Raw genomic sequence first — 26085 nt, 5'->3', positions numbered from 1 at the left:
ACAACTGAAATGACCAAGCAGCAGCAAGGACAACAACCTGGTGGTGGAGGGGGCATTGTAGACAAAATCTAAAGAGCCAGCTAGAGTGTAGCCTAGAGAAGAATTGAAGACAAGAGTGGTCGTGGGACACTTCTCAAAATGGATGTTCTGTGGGGAACTTGCCAATGGGAGGAAGAGGCTTCAGGGGTAGAAGGTACTTCCAGTGTGTGAGATCCAAGGGTACAGAAGGGCTGGAGGGTCAGCAGTGCACTTAAAAGTTCAATATATTTACTGATATAAGCACAAAACTTGGGATTTTCAAAACAGACTGTAGCATTACACTCAATTAATGGACAAAGCATTAGATTTTTTGGTTTGTTTCCTGAGATCCCAAATCATTATTTATTACAAACATTAGAAATGAGGCACATAAACTTTAAATATACATATATATTATATAGATAGATAGATAGAGAGATTTAGACACTTCTATTCAATACCATTGATTTCCTTTGTAATCTTATGTATTTTATTTTATGTAGTTTAAAATACTACTCTGAGAATAGGTCCATACATTTCATTAGACTGCCAAAGGGGTCTACGACATACAAAAAGGTAAAGAACCCCTGATGTAGTGGGAAGAACAATTTTGATGTCCTATATAAATAAATTCTATTATTTGGAAGACTCAAGCTTAAATTCCAACTCATACACTTAACAGCAAATATAAAAACAACAACTGCAACAAATACTGGCATTTATGGATTGTAAGATTTTACCCTGTGACATAATATTACAAATGAGGAAACTGAGGATCAGAGAAATTAAAAACATAAGTAATAAGAGGTGGGACATGAACACAAGTCTTCCCAATTCAAAGTCTAGCACTCCACTCACCACAGTGCACATCAGTTGTTTAACTGTTGGTAAGCCACTTAATTAACCTCTTTGTTTGAAGAGTTTTGTGCTGTTTTAAGCTATTTAAAAGTTCAACACAGCAGTAAGACTTTTTGGGATACCTTGTATAAACAATGAAGGCATCAGATTAGACAATCTCTTCTTTTTACTTTGTTGATTTTTATGATCTCAGAATCTCCAGTAGAACATATGCCCCTTGAGGCCAGAGGGTTGTTTGACTTTTTTTCTTTGTGTTATACTGTAACAGATATTCAATAAATGCTTAAGCTGATCATTCAATCTAACAATTGTTAGGTATATTAATGAGGTATATTAATACCTTCCCCTTCAATCTTTACCTCAAAGGACATATACTCTACTTTAGCAAAAAAATTGAAGCCATCTACCCTGAAATTCTTATCATACACCTTAAACTCTCTCTTGTATTATTATCATTCACCATCCTCACCTCCTTTGCTTCAGTTTCTGACAAACAGGGGGCCCTTCCTTTTGGCAAGGCTGAGACCTCCAGTAGCTCATATCATCCTCCTACTTTGATATTATTCCCTTGCCTTTTCAATCATTCTCAATTTTTCATTATCTGTATCCTTCCTTGAGGGCCTACAAACATTCCCAGGTCTCCCCCATTCCTAAAAACCAACAAACAATAAAACCAAAAACCTTCAACTGACCCTGCTTTCACCTCAAGCTGTCTTCCTAAATCACTTCCCTTCCAGAAAAAAAAATACACTCTTTGCCTCTACTTCCTCCTGACCTTTTACTCAATTTTGTAAACTTGGTCTCTTCTGGTTTCTCTTATCTGTCCAATTCTCCCTGGTCTCTTTTGCTGGACCATCTTCTACTACAAAACCACTGATATATCCTAAGATCCAGATCTTCATCTCTGAGCAGAGGTTCCCTATTATCTCTAGCATAAAAAACAACCTCTACTTTTCCTTAATTTATCTTTTTCATACTATTTACATGTTGTATTCCTCAGTAGAAATGTCTTTCACAGGACCTATATGTACAAAAATATTTATAGCACCTCTTTTTGTGGTGGCAAAGAATTGGAAACGGAGGGGATGCCCACCAACTGGGGAATGGCTGAACAAGTTATAGTATATGATTGTGATGGAATATTATTATGCTATAAGCAATAATGAGGGGAATGGTTAAAGAAAAACTTGAGAAAACCTTTATGAACTGATGCAGAGTGAAGTGAGCAAAATCAGGAGATTATTGTACACAGTAACAGCAATATTATAATGATGAAAAACTTAACTATTCTGATCAATACAATGATCTAAGACAATTTCAAAGGACTTGTGATAAAAAAAAAAAATCCACCTGTTCCAGGGAGAAAAGTGATGAACTGAGTACAAATTGAAGGGTTACTGTAGAGATCAAATGAGATAATGCTTGTAAAGTGCTAAAAGTGTTTAACTGACTATTTTCTCTGAAGAATTCAAACTTCATGTCCTACCTTTCCCCCTCATGGCTCCACAAACTTTAATGCTACTTGCTATATGTGGAATAAAGAAATCTTACTCTGGTTACTGATCCATCTGCACTGTGTTACTGAAGCCAGCTCAGCTAAGGCCAAAAAAATGCCACGGACCTGAATCACAGCCATGATCTTGCTTAACCAAGAAGGTTATAAGACATTAAGATTGTTAGCTCCTCCTCCCATCATAACTGATCTGCTCGTTCATGAGGGTCATCCAAAACACAATCAATCATCAGCACACTATCATAATGCCAAGGCCATGAGTCCTGGGGAGCACTTCGATTGTTTGGAACTTTCAGGCAGGAGCTATTATGCAAGGCAAGTAGTTTGGAGACCAATCGACTACAAGGTTTAAACAGCCACTTGGCAATAATCCTGGCAGCTCCCCCTCCCAGATAACAAAACCATAAGCCACTTTACCCAAGATATACAGAATTACCAACCAGGCAACATGCAAGCATAAAATACACTTCACACGCCCTAAATGTTATGTCACAATTTATTTTTCACCCTCTTGCTGTCCATACCCAGGTTTCCAAACCACATTCCACTTTGGAAAGAGAGTAGGGAGGTAGAAAAAAAAAGAATGAGAAGGGAGGAAGGAAAAAGGAAATCAAGGACAAGAAAAAAATTAAGGGAGAGACTTTGGGTTAATACCAGATCTTAGCTGGGTGCTAATACAAAATTCATCTGACTTTCACGGCTCACTGGAATCTATTTTTCCAGCCTCTCTCACATACTTTAAACTACTGTTCCCTCAATTTGTCCATCCTTCATCTTTAATGCTTTTTTTTCCTCAGGAGGCAAGTAGAGGTATTTCAAAGCACAACTAAACAAGAAAAAAATCCTCCCATACACATACATGTGTGTATATAGGTATGCATGTGTCTAAGTGTGTATATATACATGTGTATACACATATACATACATAAACGTGTGCTTGTGTATATATATACACACTCACACTCATATACATACCTATACACACACACAGGTACATATCTAGCAAACGAGAGAATATTTGTAAAGGGTACACTTAGCATAGTACTTGGCACATAGTAGGTGTCCACCTATAGACATCACTCCCATAATTCTTGAATTTGAAGATGTCAGAGAGAGAAAAACAAAAACAAATACTTGTATCCAGTTCTTTGTCCTCCATTTTCATTCACTTAAGTGGCAACACCAGAAAAGAAGGTTATGTTCCAGGGGACCAAGCATGTTCAGGAAAGGTATAGCGTGTATAGAAAGAGAGGACTTGATGCTGCTCCTCTAATGCCTTCAGGAGAGTGCTAGAAGCAAGAATCAAGAGGTCAATGCAGGATTCAAAACATTCTGTGAGTCTCCAGCCTCCTTCTCCCCTCTGTCCCTTGGAGGACTCCCAAATCTACATTTCCAGCCATAACCTAACTCCCAAGTTAGAGACTCAAATTTCTAACTGCCTGCTTATATGTTTCCCCTGAGATGTCTTTTGTGTTAAAATGGTAGTATGATCATGGTACCAAGGTTTTGTTTTGGTGGGGGGGGGGGGTGTTGCTGGGGAGGAGTACCTGCAATTCACTGGTTTTCCATACTTCTTGTCAGAAAATTCCCCTCTACCAACACAGATTGGCACCTGTTCTACAATTCATAGTCTGAGAGTTTCCTGGGCCTCTCAAAGATTAAGTGAGTTGCCCTAGCCACAACTGGCTACTCTGCATCATGAACATGTATCAAAGAGACACTTGAGGCCAGACTTCCATGCTGTTTCTCCATTACCTTAAACTCAGCCTACCCTAAATTTCAAAGAATCATCTTTTCCCCCAAAACCAAACCCCTAACTTCTCTGTTTCCATTAAAGCTCCACCATTTTCCCAATCAACTGGGCTATACCTCAAGTCATCTTTCCTCACATTCAACTCCCCCACATCATCTTCCAACCAGAGGCAACATGTTTGAAATAGCTGCAACGAACTCTCTCCTTTCTGTTCCCAATGTTACCAACCTAGGGTTACTTCTAGCCTACCTGTTGATTACCATAACCTCCTAATTGGACTCCCTGCTCCAAATCATTCTTCTTTGTGAAGTCATCTTGCAAATGCAAAATTCTGATCAAAAAACCTTCAACATCTCCTCACTGCTAATTAAACAAATTCCAAATTGCTTAGTTCTGGCATTGCCTATCATCTTCCAGTCTCCCTCTCTGTCCCTGTCTTACATTCCCTACCCTGCCCTCCCTTTCAGGATTTTACACATACATATACAAGCATGTATTTCAACCAAACTGTACTTAAAGGCCTGAGTTTCTCAGAATCACAAGTCCTTGTTTTTCAGAGCTGGAAGGCATCTCAAAGCTCATCTAGTCCAACTCCTACCTACATCTCCTCTACAACATCCAATGTTGAAATGAAGACCACTGGTGAGAGGAAAGTTACCGCCTCCTAATTCAGCACATTTCACATTTGGTCAGATCTGATTGTTAAGAAGTTTCTCCTTACATCAAGCCTAAACTAAACATTCCCCCCTAAAATTTCTTTCACTCTTGGGCAGGGCAGAAGGAGTTTAATTATTCAATCTCTTTTCCCCATAGAAGACCCTTCAAATTACCATGTCTGCCCTAAATCTAGGTTTTATATCACACCTTTCTTCCTTATGTCCTGCTCTCAAGACTTTTTCACAGACTGATCATCTATTCCCTTGCCTTCCCACAGTGTGTCGAAACCTTTGCCTTTGTTCAAGTCCTAGTTTAGGTATCACCCCTCCAGGACCCCTCTCCCTGATTCGCATCTCTTCTTCTCTATCTTCCCTCCAAAAAAGCTTAAAATTTCCAGAGTCTCACTGGTTTCATAGCACTTCCTTGTGTTCATGAGTTATATGTATGTTTGACTCATTTCCGTTACTAGATTATGAAGCTACTTGAGGACACATGTTTATTCACCTTTATATATTCCATAGCACCTACATAGTGCCTAATATATAATAGGCATTCAACAAAAGTTTGTTGAATTGAACTGAGCATAGTGTATGATGGTTCTCTAGCCTAGAAGAGAAGGTAAGAGAAAGGGGATGTTGGGGTTGAGGTGGGGATCAGAGAAGGCTAATTGGAAGAGAAGGCAATTGATTTATGCTTTAAACCATGGGTAAGAATTCAACAGCAAAAAGGGGGAAGGACATTAAACATAATTACAAAAATTTGTTATCATCAGAGTTTGAAGAAACAATATACCCCCATACCTCTTCCTCACTCCTTGAAGCAGGTCCAGGGTCAATCTCAACTGGCTACTCTAAAAATCTCCAGGAAATCTCACGTCCTCCATAGTCAATTGAAAATATTCAGAATGGGATGGAATACTATTGTGCTCCAAGAAATGACACAAGAATTTCAGAGAAGCTTTGTAAGACCTTTATGAACTGATGCAAAATGAAGCAAGCAGAATTAGAACAATTTACAGTAAAAAAGCAACAACACTGTAAAAATAAACAACTTCAAAAGACTCAAGAACTCCATTAAACAGAATGACCCACCATGATTCCAGAGAACTAATAATAAAGCAGGCTACCTACCTCCTAAAAGGTGATAGACTCAATATGTAGAATGAGACACACTTTTGGACATGGCTGATAAGGGAATAGTTTGATGACTATGCATAATTGTATGAGAAATTTTGTTTTTCTTCCTCCTTCCTCTGCTCCCAACCCAGTAGGTATGGAAAGAAATTATATTGTAAATAGAAAAAAATTAATTAAAAGAAATATTCAGAATGGCTTTACTAACTGGGAAGTTCTTCCTTATATCTAGCCAAATTTATCTTGCTGCAAGACTAAGTTGTATTTCCTTTTTGTTTTTTAAAGCATACATTTAGTATTTATAGAGTTCTCCCAGAATCACTGGTCTTTTCATCTCATGTGACAATCTGCTTAGTAAAAGTTTCCATAATCCAACTATAAAAATCAGTATTTCAGTCCTGAATGTTATTCAGACGCCTTCATTTTCCAGCATTTTGTACCCCCTACCGGTTTTCTGAAAGTCAAATTCTATCACTTCAAGTGCCAGACAGAGACCTGGTTTATACAATTGGCTCGACAGAGGAGAAGAGTGTGAGTAGACAGAAGGACATGTGGGAGGTTATTTAAAACCTAACAGCCAGTCTGGGTAGAAAGAAGCAAGCTTGTGGTTTACCTTGCTTCTTTCCTCCCCTCCCCACCAGAAAATCAGAGTTGCAAAATAATGTTAAGATTATCTAGTACCAAAAAGTAGCTATTTTTCTTTACTATAAAGTCCTTATTAGAAATCTCTAATGAATAATCTAGTATCATTCCAGTAAAATAAAATTACCTGATCCCTTCAAGACACTAAAACAGTTCTCTCACATTCCATACCTGCTGGTATTGGGCCCCTCAGCAAGATTCTGTTATTTGCAGCTTTAGATAGTTAACTCCTCCTCCCACCCACTCCCAAGTATCCTGGCTGCCTGTGGCCTGTTCACTGTCACCCAAGGCTCAGGAATCTTTGCTTTCATAGGCAGCCAAAGTTGTGTTATCAGTTACAAATTAATTCAGGGCGGAAAAAAGCCTAACTCCTACCACTAACCAAACCAGAGTCTACATTCCAGCCCCTTAAATTTTGTAAGCGATAATGATAGGAAGAGTATGGAAAGGCTAGCACAATGAACACCAGCACTTAACACTGTGTCTGGCACATAGTAGGTGCTTGATAAATGTTTACTGACTGACTGAACATTCCCCAACAGTAACAAAGTAAAAGAAAAAATCTGCTTTTCATGGTACCATTGTTCGAGCTTCCTATAAACCATATAGTTGAATTTTAACAATTGATAAATATCAACATGGCACGTTTTCTAAATTTTATATTTGTTTAGTACCTGAAGATATCTGAATGTTGCTCAAGTACTGTTGCTCATTACCGTTGCTGGGTAGTGCCCATTTATAGTTGTGAATAGAGCTGAGGAAAAGGATTAAAAGCCCATCTATTTCATTGGATTTTCATTTTTTGTAGTATACTTCTATTTCAGGAGGTGTGACTTGATCAACATTATATTTGATAATCCATGCTATAACAAGTTATAAAGAGGGTTTAATATATCTCCATGGATTATAATAGAATGAATTACAAAAAAAAACAAAGATTGAAAACAGCGTTTTTGACCCAAAAGACCTCTAGTCAGGAGACCCCAATTCTAGTCCCAGAGCTATGCTCAATATGTGACTTTGGGCAAGTAATAAACTCCCTGGATTTAATGTTTTCATTTACAAAATAAGTCAGTACGATAATCCAACCAATGAACAGCCACATGTTCCACTTATATCTATGAAATATCAAGAAACAGAGGAATGCCCTCCCCACCTCCAAACACGTTAGTGGGTTCTATGACAGATATAGGAGAGCTCAGCCAAGAATTGTACAGAATGGGCAGCGGTTGAGAAGCATCGATCTGCATAGATGGAGAGTACTCCTCTCCATGAGGATACAGATATATTGGAGTATCCTAGATATAATTCATCCCCTTAAACATCAGTCACATACAAATAATTAGCTAAGGAAGGGTCACAACACTACTTTAAACTATGTATCAACAAACCCACCCAAGAGTTAAGACTGAAACCAAGTAAACATGTATAAAACCAAGCAACCTTAAAATTAAGCCAAATCAAGTTAAAAATGAAAGATAATTGGTACAACAGCTTTAGATTATTATTCACTACTACTTTTTATATAGCAAGTGAGATTCCAGTACAGCTAATGAAGACTATTTAATGCAAGTACTGCTAAACCAAAATGGGGAATCTTCCAGTGTTTAGTTAAATATTATATAACAAAGGAGTAATCAAGTCTTTCAATTACAGTATATATGTCTAATAGTTTTGAAAAGCTCAAAAGAAATGTTTCCAAGCAAGGTAAAAAAAAGGGGGGGGAGGGGGGATAATACTCAAAGTTTTATAATTTAGTAGATTTCCCCAAGGCTGAGGAACCTAGACCTCTGTAGACTGAGAAATCTAACCAGTCAGTGATGTCTTTTCCCATCCCTTCCCCCACTGTCACTTTCTCAGTTTCACTCAAGGATTTATAATTAGCACCTTTCCCTTTTCCTTTTTCACCTCTCAATCTCAAGAATCATATGATTTAGGCCTGGAAAGGATTCATAAACCATACAGTCCAAGAGTGCTTGACTTTTTTTGTATTATGGACCCTTTTGGCAGTCTAGTGAAGCAGGAATGGTTTAACGTAAAGAAAATTATTACAACAATTTATTTTATCAATAATACAAGTAAAAAATATGTTTTTTATCAACAGATAAAAAAGCTTTTGATAAAGTACAACACTGATTTCTATTAAGAACACTTCAAAGTATAGGTATAAATGGATTTTTCCTTAAATTGATAAAAAAATAGTTACCTTAAACCATCAGTAATCATTATTTGTAATGGGCATAAGCCAAAAGCCTTCCCAGTAAGATCAGGTATAAAACAAGGATGCCCACTGTCACTAATATTATTCAATGTTGTATTGGAAATTGTAGCAATAACAAAAAGAGAAGAAAAAGAAATAGAAAAATCAGAATAGGGAATGAGGTAATAAAACTATCTCTTTTTGTAGATAATAAGATGATACACTTAGAAAATCCCAAAGACTGAACTAAAAAGTTAGTTGAAACAATAATTGTAGGAAAGTAGCAGGATAAAACATAGATCATCAGTATTTCTATATGGCACAAACAAAACCCTGCAAGAAGAGATAGTAAGAGATACCCCATTTAAGATAACTCAAATATGTTTTAAAATGATTTTTTTTAAAAATACACAGGACTACAAAGGAAACTAACTACAATGAAAGTTATCAAAATGTTTTTCTAAAAAATAATTCAGACCCCAGATTAAGAATCTGTGATCCAGTCCAAATCCTGCATCTTACAAATGAAGAAACTGAGGCCCATTTGCCAAAAGTCAAGGTAATAAGTGGCAATAGGGAACAGAGTTAGGATCTGAACTCATTTCTGGAAATTAAGGAACATCTATCTTCCTATTAAAATTTTAAAGAATTCCTAATTGATAGAAAAACTGCCTCACACCTAGCACACTACCAGCACAGAGCAGATACCTAATAAAATACCTTTTGATCGATTGATTCTTAAAAATCCTAGACTCTCCAAAATAACCTCATAATATATAGCATAATGTACTCTAGGGTCTGGAAGATACTGGAAGAACAGGCACAATGAGTCAGTGCTACTACCATCAATCACCTTTCCATGGTCTTTTTTTTAACCGCCCTTCCATTTAGGAGAAGGGGTGGAAAAGTGCAAAAGATAAAATAGGAGGGAAATAAAGAGAGAGCCACCTTCACCTATCCATAAGGGAGATTCAGAAGCACCATCCCTAAGAGTAAAAGGAATACAGGGATTGAGCAATACTTTTAATATGATGTAATTGTTGAGGAAGTGGGAGCCAAGAAAGATCAGGACCTAATTCTATTTACATTCCAATGGATGCATTGCAAGACTTTTGAGACTTCTAGTAACTTTCCCCATGTTTGTTATTTTTACCCATCTGTTTTCTAGCAGTAAAAACCCTTAGAGGAAAAAAATCAAACCAGCTGAGACACTTGCTTCAGGATCGTCAATATAAATGTTGAAGTCACCCAGAATGATACAAGAGGTGGAGAAGGGAGAAAATGAAAGTTGGGTATAACAGTCATAGTAACAATAATTATAATAATATTACAATCCACATTTATATGGCACTTTAAGATTTACAAACTTAAGACAGAAATATGCTATAAATAGAGAAAGGAAGTATAAATCTGATGGAGTAGGATTTTAAACCAGGAAGGGTTTTTGATAGATTGGTGGCTTGGAAGTGGTGCTGTAAGACAAAGAATAAATAAATGGGTCACAATTTGTTTCTCCTCTCAGTTTCTGAAAAGAGAAGCAAGAAACAGTGAAGCCTCCATTGAAAGCCACAGAGCACAAGTTAAAACATAAGGGTCAAGTGATTTTTCAGATAGGAAGAAGCAGAAAACAGGTGAAGGAAAAAGCTTTTGGAAGATGCGTTCACCCATATTAGAGCCTCAACTCCACAGACCACCTCCAGCAAGGTTAATAGGCAAACATATGGAATATAGGAGCAGAGAAAGGAGGGACTGAGCTGAAGCAGGGTCCAAGTTTGGAATGAGGAAGAGAATTCCCAGCGGCAGAAGTTAAGAGGCAGACTGGAAATATGTGTCAGTGCTGCAGCAACAGCACCATTCACCCTCCAAATTAAAAAAAAAGTTTTAGATCTTTTACTTTATGAGAAATTAGGGAGGAAAATTTTAAATTTGATGCCTAAAACAACCGCATCAATTTTAAAAATGGTCTTCTGGTGACCCCTTCAAATCTACCCAATTCCATCTCTAACCCTACTATTCAAATCAGTCACGTGTAAAAAGAAAATATTTTAGCATTAAAACTTGCAAATAAACAATCCTTAACTCTCAGTGTGCAGATCTTGTAGTGTTTCATATTACATTAAAAGATTATAGGGAAGATGCAGATAAAATGTTAACTGCATTCCCTGCAAGACAAGTATTACATACAAAACTATTAGAACTACTATTTTTAAATTCAATTGTCCAGATAGATTTATTTACAGATCTTTTTACTGATACATACAGGCAATATGGTATAATGGGCAGAGTGCTGACCTCAGAGTTCAGAAGATGTGGGTTCAAATTCCAACTCCAATACCTTGGGCAAGTCTCAAAAAATTTTGTTTCAAGTAACTCCCTAGATCTTATCTGCTAAATCATTGAAGGTGTTTGGTGGAGAGAGTTCTCATGTTAGATACATCTCACACCATATGTATTAGTGTATTCCTATCTACTGAAAAAATCTATTAAAGTTTACCAATGACCCACAATTTTCTAAATGGTATGTACCAACCTTTTAAAATACAGCCTACTTGAAATGTCAGTAGGTTGTACCTATATTCTGAATGAACTTTATAATCTTCCTGAAAATATTTTTTATACCAAAAACCATACAAATACACTGAATAGGAATCCTTACAAAAAATCCCTACCCAAGCTAGGGAAATTGATTAGTGTATTATGATAGAAGGACCCCAGTCACCAACTCTGCCACTAATACCTTGTGTAAGTCACTTAGATGCCCTCTTCCTAAGTTACCCTTCCAGCCCTAAGGGTCTTCTGGTCCTAAAGATAATGAATGTAACAATGAAGATATTTCAAATAAAGACAAGGGATGATCACCAGAACTGTGCCAATATGTATAAATAAATGATGGCTTGTCGGGGGTTGGTTTTTTTGGTACAGAAGATATTCCCTTTCTCTCTCTCTCTCTCTCTCTCTCTCTCACCCCATCTATCTATATCTATATATGTATACCTGTGTGTGTTTTGAGTCATTTCTATGTGATTTAAACAATTATAATGAAAAAGGACACCATTCAGAAAAAAAAATTGATGTTTAAAAGAGTTATTTGCCTAAAGCAATGTATCTTACAGTTAACAACCCATTTATAATCAACTAAAAGAAAATAAAGGGTGTAATATAAATATAGAGAACAGAAACTTTTTAAATTTCACATCCAATTGCTCCATTCAGTGAAGCATAATTTAAACAATAAAACTAATATTTTTTTCCTAATTTCACATTAGATAATGCTATTACTTGTTAATTAAAACAAGAAATATAAAAATTTGATTGTGCAGCAATACTTATTCTAAAAACATGGGGTGGGATTTCAGTCTCAGCTAAATCAACTCCCTCAAAAATAACATTTTAGATAACTACTCATTTTACTCTTTTAAGTTTTCCTTTAATTTCTTGTATGCATGCAACTGGGGCAGCTAGGTGGTATATTAGATGCAGCACTGAGCCTGGAGTCAGGAAGATGAGTTCAAATCTGGCCTCAGACACTTAGTACCTGTGGGACAAGTCGTTTAACCCCTATTTGCCTCAGTTCCTCAGCTATAAAATGGGAGCCCACTGGTGAAGGAAATGGCATACCAACTGAACAACAGTGCATATAGCCATAAAGTAAATTTGATAGGCTCTATTTACATGAGGAACTTTAGGATACTAATAAACCAGTATTAGGAGTAATAGTAATAGATTGTTCAACCCTTTTTTAAGAGTTTTTCATAAAATCTAATAAACAATTCAGTAGCCAATTAACACCAGAGAAAAACTGTTCGATGGACTGAGAAAGTCACCACTATTTTGGTCTTACATAAATAGTCTACAGCTCCACTCAAGACCACATTCATCGATGGGAAAGTAACACAAAGTTCATAGTAATGCTATATAATCTAAGCAGTTTACAAAATCCTTCCACATACAGTATATCTCATCTGATCCTGACAATTAACCCTGTAAGGTAGAAAGTACTATTATCCCCATTATGCAGAGAAGTAAAGACCTCAAGATATTACAGCTGGTCACAATTCAGTAAATGGCAAAGGCAAGACTGAAGTCTTAATGATAATTTTTAAAATAACCAAATGAATGAACAAATATATGAAAAGATAGGTAGATTAATAAATAAGTAAATGAATAAGTACATAAACTAACAATAAAAATAGCTAGCATTTATACATCACCTACCATGTGCCAGACAAGCACTACACTAGGTACCTTGCAAATATTTTCTCATTTCATCTTCCGCAACAATCCTGAAAGATATGTGCTATTATGATCCTAATTTTACAGTTGGAGAAACTGAGGCTACTGAGGTTAAGAAACTTGTTCAAGGTCACACAGCTAGTAAGTGACTTCAGGCTGGATTTGTACTCATGTCCACCTAACTGTAGGCCCAGTAATTTATTAAGCAATTAAGCATTTACTAAACACCAACTAAGTGCTAAGCACCGAGTATACAAAAAGAGGCTCTAGCCACAATTCCACCAACTTGAAGGGTTTCTGAGAATAAAGAATGCTCTACTTATATAACATAAGGTTGTATAAACTATAAGCCATAAGCATCAAGTATCCATTTGGAGCATATTGGGATGGGGTTCGGATGGGGGGAACAACTAGTCCAAAATCTCTATAGAAAAACAAATCTAGACTGTCTTGTAATAGTTAACAGAAAAAGTAGGCATCTGACCCCTGTGTGACCTCCAAAGCTATGTTCCAAGTATTAGCTTAGTACTCTGATGTTGCTTCTCAAAAACTGGAGTACTACTGACAATGGATCTGCAGAATCCACTTCACTATTATGAATCAGCGTAGTGTTCATCCTGTACTTATGATTGGACCAGATTACTGTTTTTGCAGAAAATGACTTGGATCACTTCAGAAAAGCCTGTGCAAGGTAGAAAAAGGAAAGCTAGAGCTTTACTCTCAAAGACAACAGGTATGGATGACACAATGTTATTCAATGACCAAACATTAACTTATCCATTTAAATTTCTTCTATGGAAAAAATGCCTCCGCCCATAATGGATCATCAGCTTGAAATTTTAATATGAGAAGGTGCAAAGTAGTCAAAACTTTGTCAGCTCATTCCTCTGACAGCCCTCCCACCCATCAAACATCAAAATTAAAATTTTAAAAATTTAATCTAATGCACACTTGGCTCCCAGACATGACTTTCAAAAGTGATTCCACTCTACAGTTTGGTAGAGAAAGTTGTCCTATAATGTGTTGTTATGTTGCTAATTAAAATTGAAAGAAGGTTTCAGGGTTTCTTTTTTTCCTTTTAAGAAATGACCTGATTTGAATTATCCTTGCCCCTCTTCACCCTCCCTTATTGTGGTCTTGGCAAAATGTCTCTATATTTCCAGAAAGGGTGCTCAATGCATTACAATGCTTTCTATCTCTCAACCCCATTCAATTCTCAAATGCAGAGAATCAGAATTCCAGGGCCAAATTCTTAATGGTTACTTCGAGTGCCAGGCTTGAAGAAGGGTGAGTAAGAATTTCTATCTGGTTCTGCTTGAGACAAAAATGATGATCAGGAGAATGGCGGCTTAGTTTACTACCCATTCCATACCTCCACCCATCAGCCCATATCCAAACAGGTATCAAGTCCTGTAATTTCTCCCCTTATAAAATCTCTCATATACCACTCTTCTTTCTCCTCAAAAACTTCTATCTCCCTGGCAAGGCCACCTTCACCTCCGACCTGAACTATTTCAACAGGCTGACAGTTGGTTTCCCTGTCTTGTGCCTCTCTCCCCAGTCAAATCTATGTGGCATTCAGTTGTTAAAGTGATCTTCCTAAAATGTAGGTCTAACCATTTCACTCCCATACTCAAACTTCCAGTGTCTCCCTATTACTCCCACGATCAAATGTAAAATTCTCAGTTTTGTTTTCAAAGCCCTTCATATCCTGGCCCCTCCCTTCCTCTCCAGTCTTCTTCCACCAACAATGGCTTCTTGACTGAGTTTTCCCTGGCTGTCTCCCATACCTGGATCAAGCTCCATCTTCCATGGCTGCCTCTTCGCTTTCCTGGCCTTCTTCAAGTCTCAGCTAAAACCCCACCTTCTGCAAAACACCTTTCCCAAACCTGTTATTGCTAGTGCCTTCTCTCTACTGATCATCTCCAATTTATCTTGTCTTTCTTTTGTTTGTTCATCACTGTTTGAAAGCTGTCACCCTCATTCCACTGTGAGTTCCTTGAGATTGTCCCCATTGTACAGAGAAGTATAGACCTCAAGATACTACTGCTGGTCATAATTCCTTGGGATCATCTTTTGTCTCTTTTGTATCCCCAGGGCTTACATAGTGCCTGGTATATCTGTTGTTTTTCTTCGGTATTCAACCCTTTATGACCCCATTTGGGGTTTTCTTAGCAAAGATACTGAAGTGCTTTGCCATTTCCTTCACCAGTGGATCCATTCTGTCAGGCAATAAGAAGCGAAGTGACTTGCTCAGGGTCACACAGCTAGGAAGTATCTGAGGCTGCCTTTGTACTCAGATCTTCCCGACTCCACATCCAATATTCTATCCATTGGGCTTCCTTTGCCTGGTATATAGTAGGTCCCTAATAAGTACCCAAGCGATGACAATTTATATTCCTCAAAACTGAGCCTCTAGAACAGATCCCAGATCCCAGCCTTCCCCTCCCATATATATATATATATACATATATAAAGAGAGAAAGAGAGAGATTCAGAGAGAGAATGTTAGAGTTCTTTAGTGCCCCTCACAGAGTGCAAACATACTGCAGGGCATGGGAACCTTGGGAAATGGTAAGGAAAAAAAAATTAGTACAAAGGGAAAAATTCAAATCCAGGAGCACAGCTAAGGCTTCTTAGAAAAAGATGGGAGGCAGGGCAGCTAGGTGGTGCAATGGATAGAGCACCGGCCCTGGATTCAGGAGGACCTGAGTTCAAATCTGATGTCAGACACATAACACTTACTAGCTGTGTGACCCTGGGCAAGTCACTTAACCTCATTGCATAACCCTGCCCCCAAAAAAATTAATAAAGAGATAAAAAATTTCCCTTAAAAAAAAAAAAGAAAAAGATAGGAGGGAAAGAATTTACACCTTCCCCAGTAAGGTATCATCATAAAAGCAGCAACAATTTATATTTTTATATAACTCTTCAAAGTTAAAGCTTTGAAAAACTCTTTACCTATATTAACTTGCTTGAGGCTCACAACAAATGTCCTGAGATGGGCAAGTATGTAAGGGATTATTATCCAATTTTATAAGAGAGGTCAAACAAACATTTATTAATAACTTATACTCAGGGGGGTGCTGGTAAATGTTTCCATCACAGGTACCAACTTCTCCCCCAACTTTCTAGGTTGGTTCTAAAGGATCTCATTAGGCATCCTGGCAGCCAAGACCAGCCCAATGGCTGTTAACCTTACGTTATACATCCAAGATAGGGAGCCATTAAGATGACACTTTTTAATAAACAAGGAGTTACTTTTGGTTGATTAGAGTAAGTTTGGAGATCAGTACTTTGTAGGGATTTTGGAAGACAAGGAATGCTCTACTCATTATACAGATTTACAAACTATACTCATAAGCATCACAAGTACCTGCATTTACAGCATATAAGGGAGAAAAAGTAACTTTGGCTCGATGATGGAAAAAAAAAAATCTAGATCATCTTCCAACAGTTAACAGATGAGATGTGACTTTCAAAATGTTCATACTTTATAGCTAACATTTCTGTGGAACCATGTGGAACCTCTTGATCCTCAAAACAACCCCCTATTAAGGTATTATCCCTATTTTACAGATGAGGAAACTGAGGCTAAATGAGAATAAACAACTTGATGGAATGATTTGGAATTTGAATTCAGTTCTTGACTCCAAGTCCATCACTCTATCCACTGTCCACCTAGCTGCCTTTAACATACTTTCTGCAGAATCCTTCTGAAGATTAAAATTTAAACAAATCTTCAAGATCTGCTTCAATAGGCCTACTAAAATCACAGCTGTCCAAACTCTCTGCAATGTATCATAAGAGGCCATTTAAAAATGTATCAATAATTAAAATTAGACACAGACCAGATCTAATATATTTCATTACCTTTTAACTTCAGCTGATGTGAAATTAAAACCATTTTCTAAAATGTGCAACTCTCAGATCATAATTTAATTCTAAAATAGATATAAAACTTGTGAAATGACATGTATACCGGATATTTTATTACGGGGGAGGGTGGAAAGGAGAGTCACAGTATATTGGAATCTGTCACACTATATAAGGTGACTGTCATCTTCCAACATTTCACAACATTCTGCATTGAAAGGATTCTTCCTCTTTTTAAAACAAGGAATAAGCAAAAAGTTCTCTTGAAAGAGGATCTATTTACCTACACCAACTGAACATTCGCAAATACTTTATAATGAGACACCAAAGGGCTGCTTTTTTGAGAAGCCAAGAAAAAGAAGGAACCAGGTGGAATGGAAAGTAAATATACTTTCCTGCATTTAGGGTTTGTGGTTGAGTTGTTTTTTGGTCACATCTTCACGACCCCATTTGGGGTTTTCTTGGCAAAGATATTGGAGTGTTTTGCCATTTCTTTCTCCAGCTCATTTTACAGATGAGGAAACTGAGGCAAATAGGGTTAGTGACTTGCCCAGGGTCACACAACTAGTAAGCATCTGAGGCCAGATTTGACTAGAGAAGATGAGTCTTCCTGACTCCTGGTCCAGCAGTCTATCCACTGCCCCACTTAGGGGCCTCAAATTTGGAGTAAGAAGACCTGTATTCAATTCACAGTTTTTCTAAGTGTAAGAGAGATTGGCCAAATCATTCTACATCTCTAGGTTTAAACTTTTCTCATCTGCAAAATGAGTGGGTGGGACTAGATGCCCTCTAAGGTACATCTGTGATTGGTGAGAGAAAGAATAACATTAAAGGTGATATTCCAGGCTTAAGCTATTCAAATATTTATTCTGGTAAAGCCAAAATATGAAGTGATCCTTATTTGTGAAATACCTTGAAATTTGCAATAATCACTTAATTTCCACCTTTATTTGAGGCTGGAATTTCTTGAATCATTGTTTACTTATGATCTAAATACATAATTCAGTCTTAATAACAACTAGTCATGATATGGTACTTAAAGGCTAGAAAAGGCTTTACAAATATTAACATATTTGATCCTTACAACAACCCGTGAGGGTGTGTACTATTATTATCCCCATTTGACAGTGGAAGAAACTGAGACTGAAGATTAAGTGACTTGCCTAGGGTCACACAGCTAATAAGTACCAGAGATTGGCTGAACTCTGATCTTCCAGACTTTAGATCCAGTACTCTAGACTAATTAGTCCTAGTACAATGGCCTTTCCAAGACCCCTTACTGTCTCACAAGTACATAAGGAAAAAACAAACTATATGCACAAAGGGCAATATTTAAAAGCTGTTGCCTAATTAAAGTAAATAATTGGGTTAAAAATGAGATTAGTGGGAAATTCCTTTCTGAGTAATTCACAAGGACTCTACCCATTTCAGGAGCATATAAGGAAAGTCACACGATTGTGCTAGAAATGTCCTAATTTTAATGGATTGTTGATATCCCAGAGGATATCAATGAGACTGGCCCAATCAGAGGGTCAAACGCTGAAAGACAAAGAGTTGGAGGAAATTCTTTAGTAAACAGCAAGATAAGGCCAAGATGAATCTAAATTTCAAAAGGCTGCAATTCCAACCTAAAATGACCAAAGATCAAGCAGTCTTTAATCAACAAGTAAAAAGTAAACTCTAGGAAGTCAGGAACTGTCTTGTCATCTTCAGATCCCTTAGCAGGATGCTTCATACAGAATAGGCCCTAAATAAACTTGCAAGTTGGAGCCGCTAGATTTAATTAAATTGAATAATCACTAAATCACACTGCTAAGATTTCTCTGAGTAAAAAGCCAGATGAGATAGACATCTCCATCAGGTAACAGGATGATTCACCAGACTGCCTATCTGCCTTTGATACTATAACAGGTGTTCACTCAGGACCCCAAACTGTTATCAAAAATTGAACTTCTGTGATTTTGGTTCCTTACCGTCCAAGGATAAACAATTTAAAAAAATTGAAAGAAACCCTTGGCAACATACAACACTAACACAGAAAAATAATTCAGCGCCTACCTACTCTTATTAAGATGATTTTTTGATGAGAGATTAAACATGGTGAATGAAGCCTCCTGTACATAAGGTACCCTGTTTTGAGATACTTAGTAGAGACCTATGGCCAACCCTATCCAAACTCGCATCTTTTTTAGATACACCAATTCAGCAACTTTTCAATCCTTCTACTAATTTAAGTCACCTGTCAATCCTAGTACAACCCAAACACACATGCAGACAAGTGGCTCCCTTCCTAGTTTACATCAGTCAGACCCCTCTTTTGATATTTTTGGCTGTACTACAATTCAAGAAATAACTGACGATGAAGCAGTCTTGAAGGTACAGCAAAGCTCTCCTTAAGTCACCTTAATCTGATTTAAAGGGACCAGCAAGGACCCTTTTTCCAGGACAGCAGCGGGGTAAGGGCCTAAGAGAGACAATCTTGGAGGAATCTTTAAAGCCCACACAAAAACTTTTCTCATTCCAATGAACAAATGTGCATAATTACAAACTAGTCCCATTCAAGATTCAATAGCATCAACTACTTTCTAAAATGTAAATCCCAGGGACTCTTCCTTAGACTCATCACAGGCTATGGGTTACCCATGCATAACTTCAAAAAGAAAAGGGTTCAAATTCAATTTTGTTTGGTTTCAATAACCTGGTACCAATTCTTCAGGGATTTTCTTCCAAGCATCTGTTAATCCTAGGATATATACTATAGTTCCTTTTTTTTGTTTTAACAAATATGTTTAGATCAGTGTTTTCCACAAAGGATCATAGTTTAAAACTTAAAGGGACCTCAAAATTCAACCTTCTCTCTCTCTCTCTCTCTCTCTCTCTCTCTCTCTCTCTCTCTCTCTCTCTCTCTCTCTCTCTCTCTGAAAAGAAACCTAAGGCCAAAAGATTAAACCATTTGCCCAAGGTTCTAAGTATCAAAGGCAGGATTTGAACCCAAGTATAAACTACCAATTGGGCCCACCTTCTACTGTACCATACTGCCTGTCCAAGAACACACAATTAATAAGTGGCTAACAAATGTTTGTCAAACTACTTTGAAAACAGTAGCACAAAAAAAAGAAAGTAACTAGTGAGTACACAAGTTTAGACTATACAGTTCAACGCATCAACAACTGCAATTTGATGATATACTAAATTAATGGAAGAGATCCAAAAACCTGCATCCTTCAAAATAGTCCATGAAAGCTTTTCAAAGGACCTTCCCATGCCTCCAATCCTCAAGTTTCCTCCACTTTTCACTGCCAACTTTTTTTTCCTCTAAGACACATTTCTCTCAGTGTCCACCCACCCTCTCTACTAATCATCCCAATTTTCCCCAGCTTTAAACCTTCCAACCACATGCCATCCTTCCTGTCATTTTGTTTCCACTTCCTCAATAAGATTTTTTTTTAATTAAAAGAGAGGTTATTTTCAATAACCCAGGCTGGAAAAAAAAAAGTCTCAGTTTAATTTTGAAAAGCATCTCTATAACTATATAAGCATGGTGGCAGTCAGTGGTTGCTCTTCTGCCTTTCTAGAAAAAAAAAAGTCCAACAAATCAGCTGCTGTAAGTACTAGGGTCCCAGGTAGCTGATCTTGCAGTCCTGCATGTTTCTCTTCTTTCTCACCCACCCCCATTACTTAGTCCTCAGAACATTTATAGAACTACAAGGGACCACAGATGTATGCTCTGAGAAATGAAAATAAAGGTCTTCTAAGTTCTATCCACCATAGGCACATAAATGTAATAAGTTTTAATTGCAAACTATTTGGAATACTATGTTAAAGTTAAGTTTATACAGCTTTACAGCTTTCTAACTGTATAAAACTTCAAAATGCCAAGGACACAGTATATTGACTGAGCCCTCAGTATGTGCAAGTACTCTACTACTAGAGGTAGGGACTAGAAAAATATGCTAACATATTTACCCAAACCCCAAGGGGGAGACAGGATGGAGACCCACCCAAAAAGCGCCAAACCTGTGCCACAGAGTAGATGGTCAAATTCCAAAATGAATGATTTTGGTAATAAATACTACAGGAATTCAAAGAAGGAAGAAAGACCAATGAAAGTTGTAAAAGTCAGACCCAGAGGTCTTCCTGAAAAGGGGAAAATTAGGGATTCCAGCATACAGGTAGAAGGTTTGAACAGTTGAACGGGGGAATAGTTGTTGATGAGTCTTTTCAGTCATGCCCAACTCTCTATGAGCCTATTTGGAGTTTTCTTGTCAAAGACAGTGGAGTGGTGTGCCATTCCTTCTCTAGCTCATTTTACAGATGAGGAAACTGAGGCAAACAGGGTTAAGTGACTTGCCCAGGGTCACACAGCTAGTAAGTGTCTGAGGAATACTAGTTCCCAAGGCTAATTCTTACCCCAAGTCACTCCCCAAAATTTGAGCTTCTGGAGATTTAGCTACTAAATTTGGCATGATTTACCCCATACATACCAAGCCACATTCTTCAGAAAGTTTCACCTGTATAAGACCCCCAATCTCAAAGTTAATTTTTGTTGTTCTTGTTAATATTAATTTTGATAATAATAACTAGCACTCATATAGTACTTTAAGTTTTTCAAAGCACATTATATATATTCTCATTTGACACCAACAACAACCAGGTATGGTTGATCCAATTATTATCTATTTTACAATTGAGGAAGCTGAAGCAAACAGAGATTAAGTGACTTGCCCAGGATCACTCAGCTAGTAAGTGTGTCTGAGGCAGAATTTGATCCATCTAGCTGTCTAAAAAGGACCACAGGTTTTGTTTCTTTTTGTTGTTTGTAAATGCTAAGAAACATTGAAAATAAAACTAGAGAAAATGTCATGAAGAAGAAATACCGAAGCCTTTATGAGTTTAAAGTTTAAAAAAAAAAAACCTGAATCACCTGATCCTTCTAGGATTATTAAGACATTGCCCAGAATACACAGAACTAGTGTGGGAGAGGATTTGAACTCAAGTCTTCCTGACTCCAAGGTTCAGTACAAAATCCAGTATGGCGCCTAACTTATAAAGTACCATTCACACTGATAAAAATCAAGGCCAAATTTAGAAAACAAACAAAAAATTAAGCAACCCTAAGGGAAAGACAATATGGAAGATTGGTCAGATACTGAAACTAGAAAATTAAATAAATGAAAAGTCATGGCTCCAGGAATTCAATATGCTCATGGATCAATTAAGAATCTTTGAACATATAAACAATCTCACATTTCCAGGGCTGCCCATAGTATCAAAGAATATTATTCAACTGTGAAATAGGTTGGGGATTGATGGAGTGTTTGGACTTTTATAGAGAAAGGAAATTACTGGATGTCTTTAATTGCTTGATACTGTGGAGAAAGTACAACCTCAAATGCCTTTCTTCTGAAGGACAAGATTTGCCATCATATTTAAATGACATGAAATTGGCTCAAAAACTTTAACTCCTGGTCCACCAGGCCATTCCTGCTTTGATTCTTAGAAGGTATAGACATATACCAAATACCTAAGCAGTTCAGGTCAGTTATGTCCAACTCTTCATGACCCCAGTTAGAGTTTTCTTGGCAAAGATACTAGAGTGGTTTGCCATTTCCTTCTCCAGCTCATCTTACAGATAAAGAAACTGAGGCAAACAGTGTTAAGTGACTTGTCCAGGGTCACACAAGTAGTGTTTGAGGCCAGATTTGAACTCAGGAAGATAAGTCTTCCTGACTACAGACTCAGTACTCTATTCATTTCATCACTTACCTGCCCAGTAAGAGCAGAACCTGGCCCTATCTCAAGGAAAGAAGTAAACTATTCCAGAAAGCCTTCAATTTATGACTTCTGGGAACTGGCCTTAGCTACAGAAAGAAATACAAAGTTTTCACTCCAGTTCAAAGAAGCCATTTTGTACCCGGAAACCTAATTCAAAATATTAATTTCCAGGAATAAAGACACTGCCCAATACGTGCTTAAAAAAAACAAACAAACCCTGAGACTCTCTGATTCCAATTAAAATGTCTGATGGCTTCATTTCTTGGCCTTGTTGGTCTGATTCTGTCAAAGGTTTACCAAATGACTTAAAATACTGGTGTTGCATTCCCAATGACGTTGTTTAGCATCGGGTTAACTACTTTTCAAATTAGTATTTGAAAGTACTTTGATGCATTATACACTACAAAGAGTTGCCAATAAGATCTTGGCTATTTACATTGGGTGCCTCTGAATCTTACAATTCATATTTTTAGAGAAGTGCACTCTACTATACCCATGTTACTATTTTGGAAACTATATTGTTATGGGGGTAGGGAATGTAGGGCAAAAGTAAAACAGCCAGGATCAAATTTTGTTTCATCCTTATAATGAATTGCTTTAAACGGTGATCTAGAGTCCTCCTACAATATTACAAAGTAATTTGTATGGAAAGTCTTCTACTTACAAGCAGCTCAGCTAATCCAGTACACCCAAAGTAGTTCTGATGAAATCATTAAGTAAAGTATGGCATACAGAGGTGTGTTCAAGGACAAAATCTAGGATGCAAGGACTCAATGGCAGACTGGGCATAGGGAGTTTGAGCACCCAAATATCTATTGTAGGGAGGTCCTCATTCTGTCTTTGCCTGATGACCTTGAATACTTCTATCATTTTTCATAGTCATTTCTAATTGATCTAATCCCACAAGGTTGGGACTATCTCCATTGTCACAGGAATTGCTTCAATTTGAACTAGGATAAAAATAAATGTTCACTCTATGATTTAACAGACCTACTATAGATGGTGGTAATCAATCAACTAGCATTTATTAATCGCCTAATACATGGCAGAGCAATGGTGATAAAAAGACCCAAAAAAAGTGCATTAAAAAATGTACTATAATGCAATCAAAAGTCTTTTCCCTCCTTGAGGGCAGGGACTGAGTCACTTATTAATTTGGTATCTCTAGTGTCTAGCACAGAATCCAACACATTGCTTAGCATTTGTTGATTGAACAAATCCCCACTTGAAGGGGTATCTAAATAATTTACCTAAACATAGGATCTTCCCATTCCCAACCTAATTCTAACATCAATTCACGTCCTAGATGTTGTTTTAAATTAGAAAGCTAACTAGGCCTCCCTACAGATTACATAAACTACCCATTTCAACTGGTAAATGTTTTAAAATAATTGCCAAAGATCACAATTCTCTGTCTTCCCACTATCAACAAATACTTCCTCTAACTATATTTGGTGGTACAGAAAAAGACCATGTGTGGCCCAAATCTAAGAACCAAAGCCCTTTGCCTTGTGATCAGTACTGCGTATCCACAGATTTTAAATATCCCCAAAACAATCAATGGACATGTAAAGGTAACTATTAATGCCAACATTTTGGCATAAAATGAGCTTTTGAATCTCAGGTGTAAAGTAAAACGACCTTAATCATAAAAAGAAAAGAAAAGAATCTAGCAGGCTTCTAGGGTTCTCCAGATACAGAATTATAGATCATAGTCCAACTTCTTAATTTTACAAATGAGGAAACTGAGGCCCAGAAAGGCCACATAACTCAAGACCTTACAAGTAATAAAGCAATGGACAGGACTTGAACACAGGTCTATGATTCTAAATTCAATGTCCTTTCCACTGCCCTGAACTGTCTCTCACCCTTTTCATTTCAGCTGGGCCTCTCCACTCTGGGCACTCCACCTGGACTGGTCTGTGCCAGAGCACAACACATTATTTCCATTTAAGGTTTTCCATTTCAAGTCACTCCAACCTCGACCCCTTCCTATTCAAGCATACTGAAAGGGAAGAGGAGAGAGTACAGTAGAGGCAAAACTTCCTAGGTTTGTTGTTAGAACTACTTTGCTGTGTTTCAATTAATGGTCTGGTTTTTATAAAAGCCAGGGGTAATATTTCAATGATATTCAAGAGGTCAATAAAAAATGTATTATTTTGTCCCTTTATAGTGCTTCAAAGAAATAAATTAATGACTACGTTCAACAATAACTGTTTTCTGTTAAATATTATAATGGGGATCCATTCATAAGTGCCACCCTTCTCTAAAGCAATAGATTTCACCCACCTCTCCCTCCCCCCCCCAAAAAAGGCGGTGAGAGGGGAGTTGATTTGCACACCGAAGAAATGTTTGGCTCAACCAGAAGAGAGTTAAATTAGTTTACATGCCGAAGGAAGTTCCTGAATCTATCAGTCCCAAGTCAAACATACGTTTCTTAAAAGAGCCCAAGGTTTTCTCCAAGGTTTTCTCCTTACTGTTATGGTTACAATGTTGAAGGAAGGGTTTTAAACTTGGCAAAGTAACATGCAACATCTGTAACCACATTTGCCTTCTGGGGATCGGAAGATGAATCCCACATTCCTGGCTTTGAAGCTTTTAAAACTGCAGATAGGAGGAACTGGAGGGAGGGAGGGAGTTGAGCAGAGTTTATTGGCTCTGTCTCTCCAGCAGAAAATTCCTCCTGGAAGAGACTGATATTTCAGGGGTGGGGGCAGATTCACCGCTCGCTTTTACTACAGGGAGAACAGAGCCAGAAAGGTGTGCGCTTTGCATACACGTCCGGGCTCAGTCTACAAGTCGCAGTCACACACTGAGGCCCCTCAACAAGGAGGGGAAAGCAAAACAGCCATTCCACCCTGGGTCTCTTTCTCTCTGCCTTTCTCTATATCCCACCACCAGCAGTTCAGCTCCCACCCAAGCAACACAAGCTCTATTTCCTAGCTCTGCACTGTAAGCGTATCAGGCTTTGGGAAGGGAAGAGAGAATGAAGGGGGCGAAGCATACACCCACCCTTACTGCCACAGTGTGCCTCGCTTTTCCCTCATACCGCCACCCCACCTCCCTGCCCAGATCCATCACCTCCCAGCCCCTGTTGGTCATTCCCTCCTCACCTCTGGATCCTGGAGTAAGGTGTAGGCAAGGCGGAGTGCCGCAGCCCAGCCTGGCAGTGCGGGCGGACAGTCAGGCAGCCCCCGGGGGTGGTGCGGGGCGGGGCGGGGCGGTGCAGCCGGCGAGCCCCGGAACTCTCCCTGTGTAAAGGACTCGGGGCTAGCCGCCCATGGAGCGGCGGCGGCTGCTGCAGTGGAGCTTTGCGCAGGGCCAATGCTCTCGGAGCCAGGGGCTTTCCCAGCCCTTAGCCCGACATCTCTTGCCAAGAAGCTAGCTTGCAGCAGCCTCTAGAAGGTGGAGGGTGGGGTGGGGGTTG

General features: G+C 38.0%; 1 protein-coding gene across 1 annotated transcript in view; it reads right to left on the bottom strand.

Annotated features, from left to right (window-relative positions):
* The window catches only part of LOC114045927 (activin receptor type-1), a 154583-nt gene extending 128712 nt beyond the window's left edge, over positions 1-25871 (bottom strand). Inside the window, exon 1 of the mRNA XM_027866136.1 lies at positions 25772-25871. The gene's annotated coding sequence lies outside the window, so the exon portion shown is untranslated. The remainder of the gene's footprint in view (positions 1-25771) is intronic.
* Positions 25872-26085: the final 214 nt, after the last annotated feature.

The sequence above is a fragment of the Vombatus ursinus genome, unplaced genomic scaffold (assembly GCF_900497805.2).
Source record: "Vombatus ursinus unplaced genomic scaffold, bare-nosed wombat genome assembly UNPS02014779.1, whole genome shotgun sequence".
NCBI classification, from domain to species: Eukaryota; Metazoa; Chordata; class Mammalia; order Diprotodontia; family Vombatidae; genus Vombatus; species Vombatus ursinus.
This window is presented reverse-complemented; position numbering and strand designations above follow the sequence as displayed.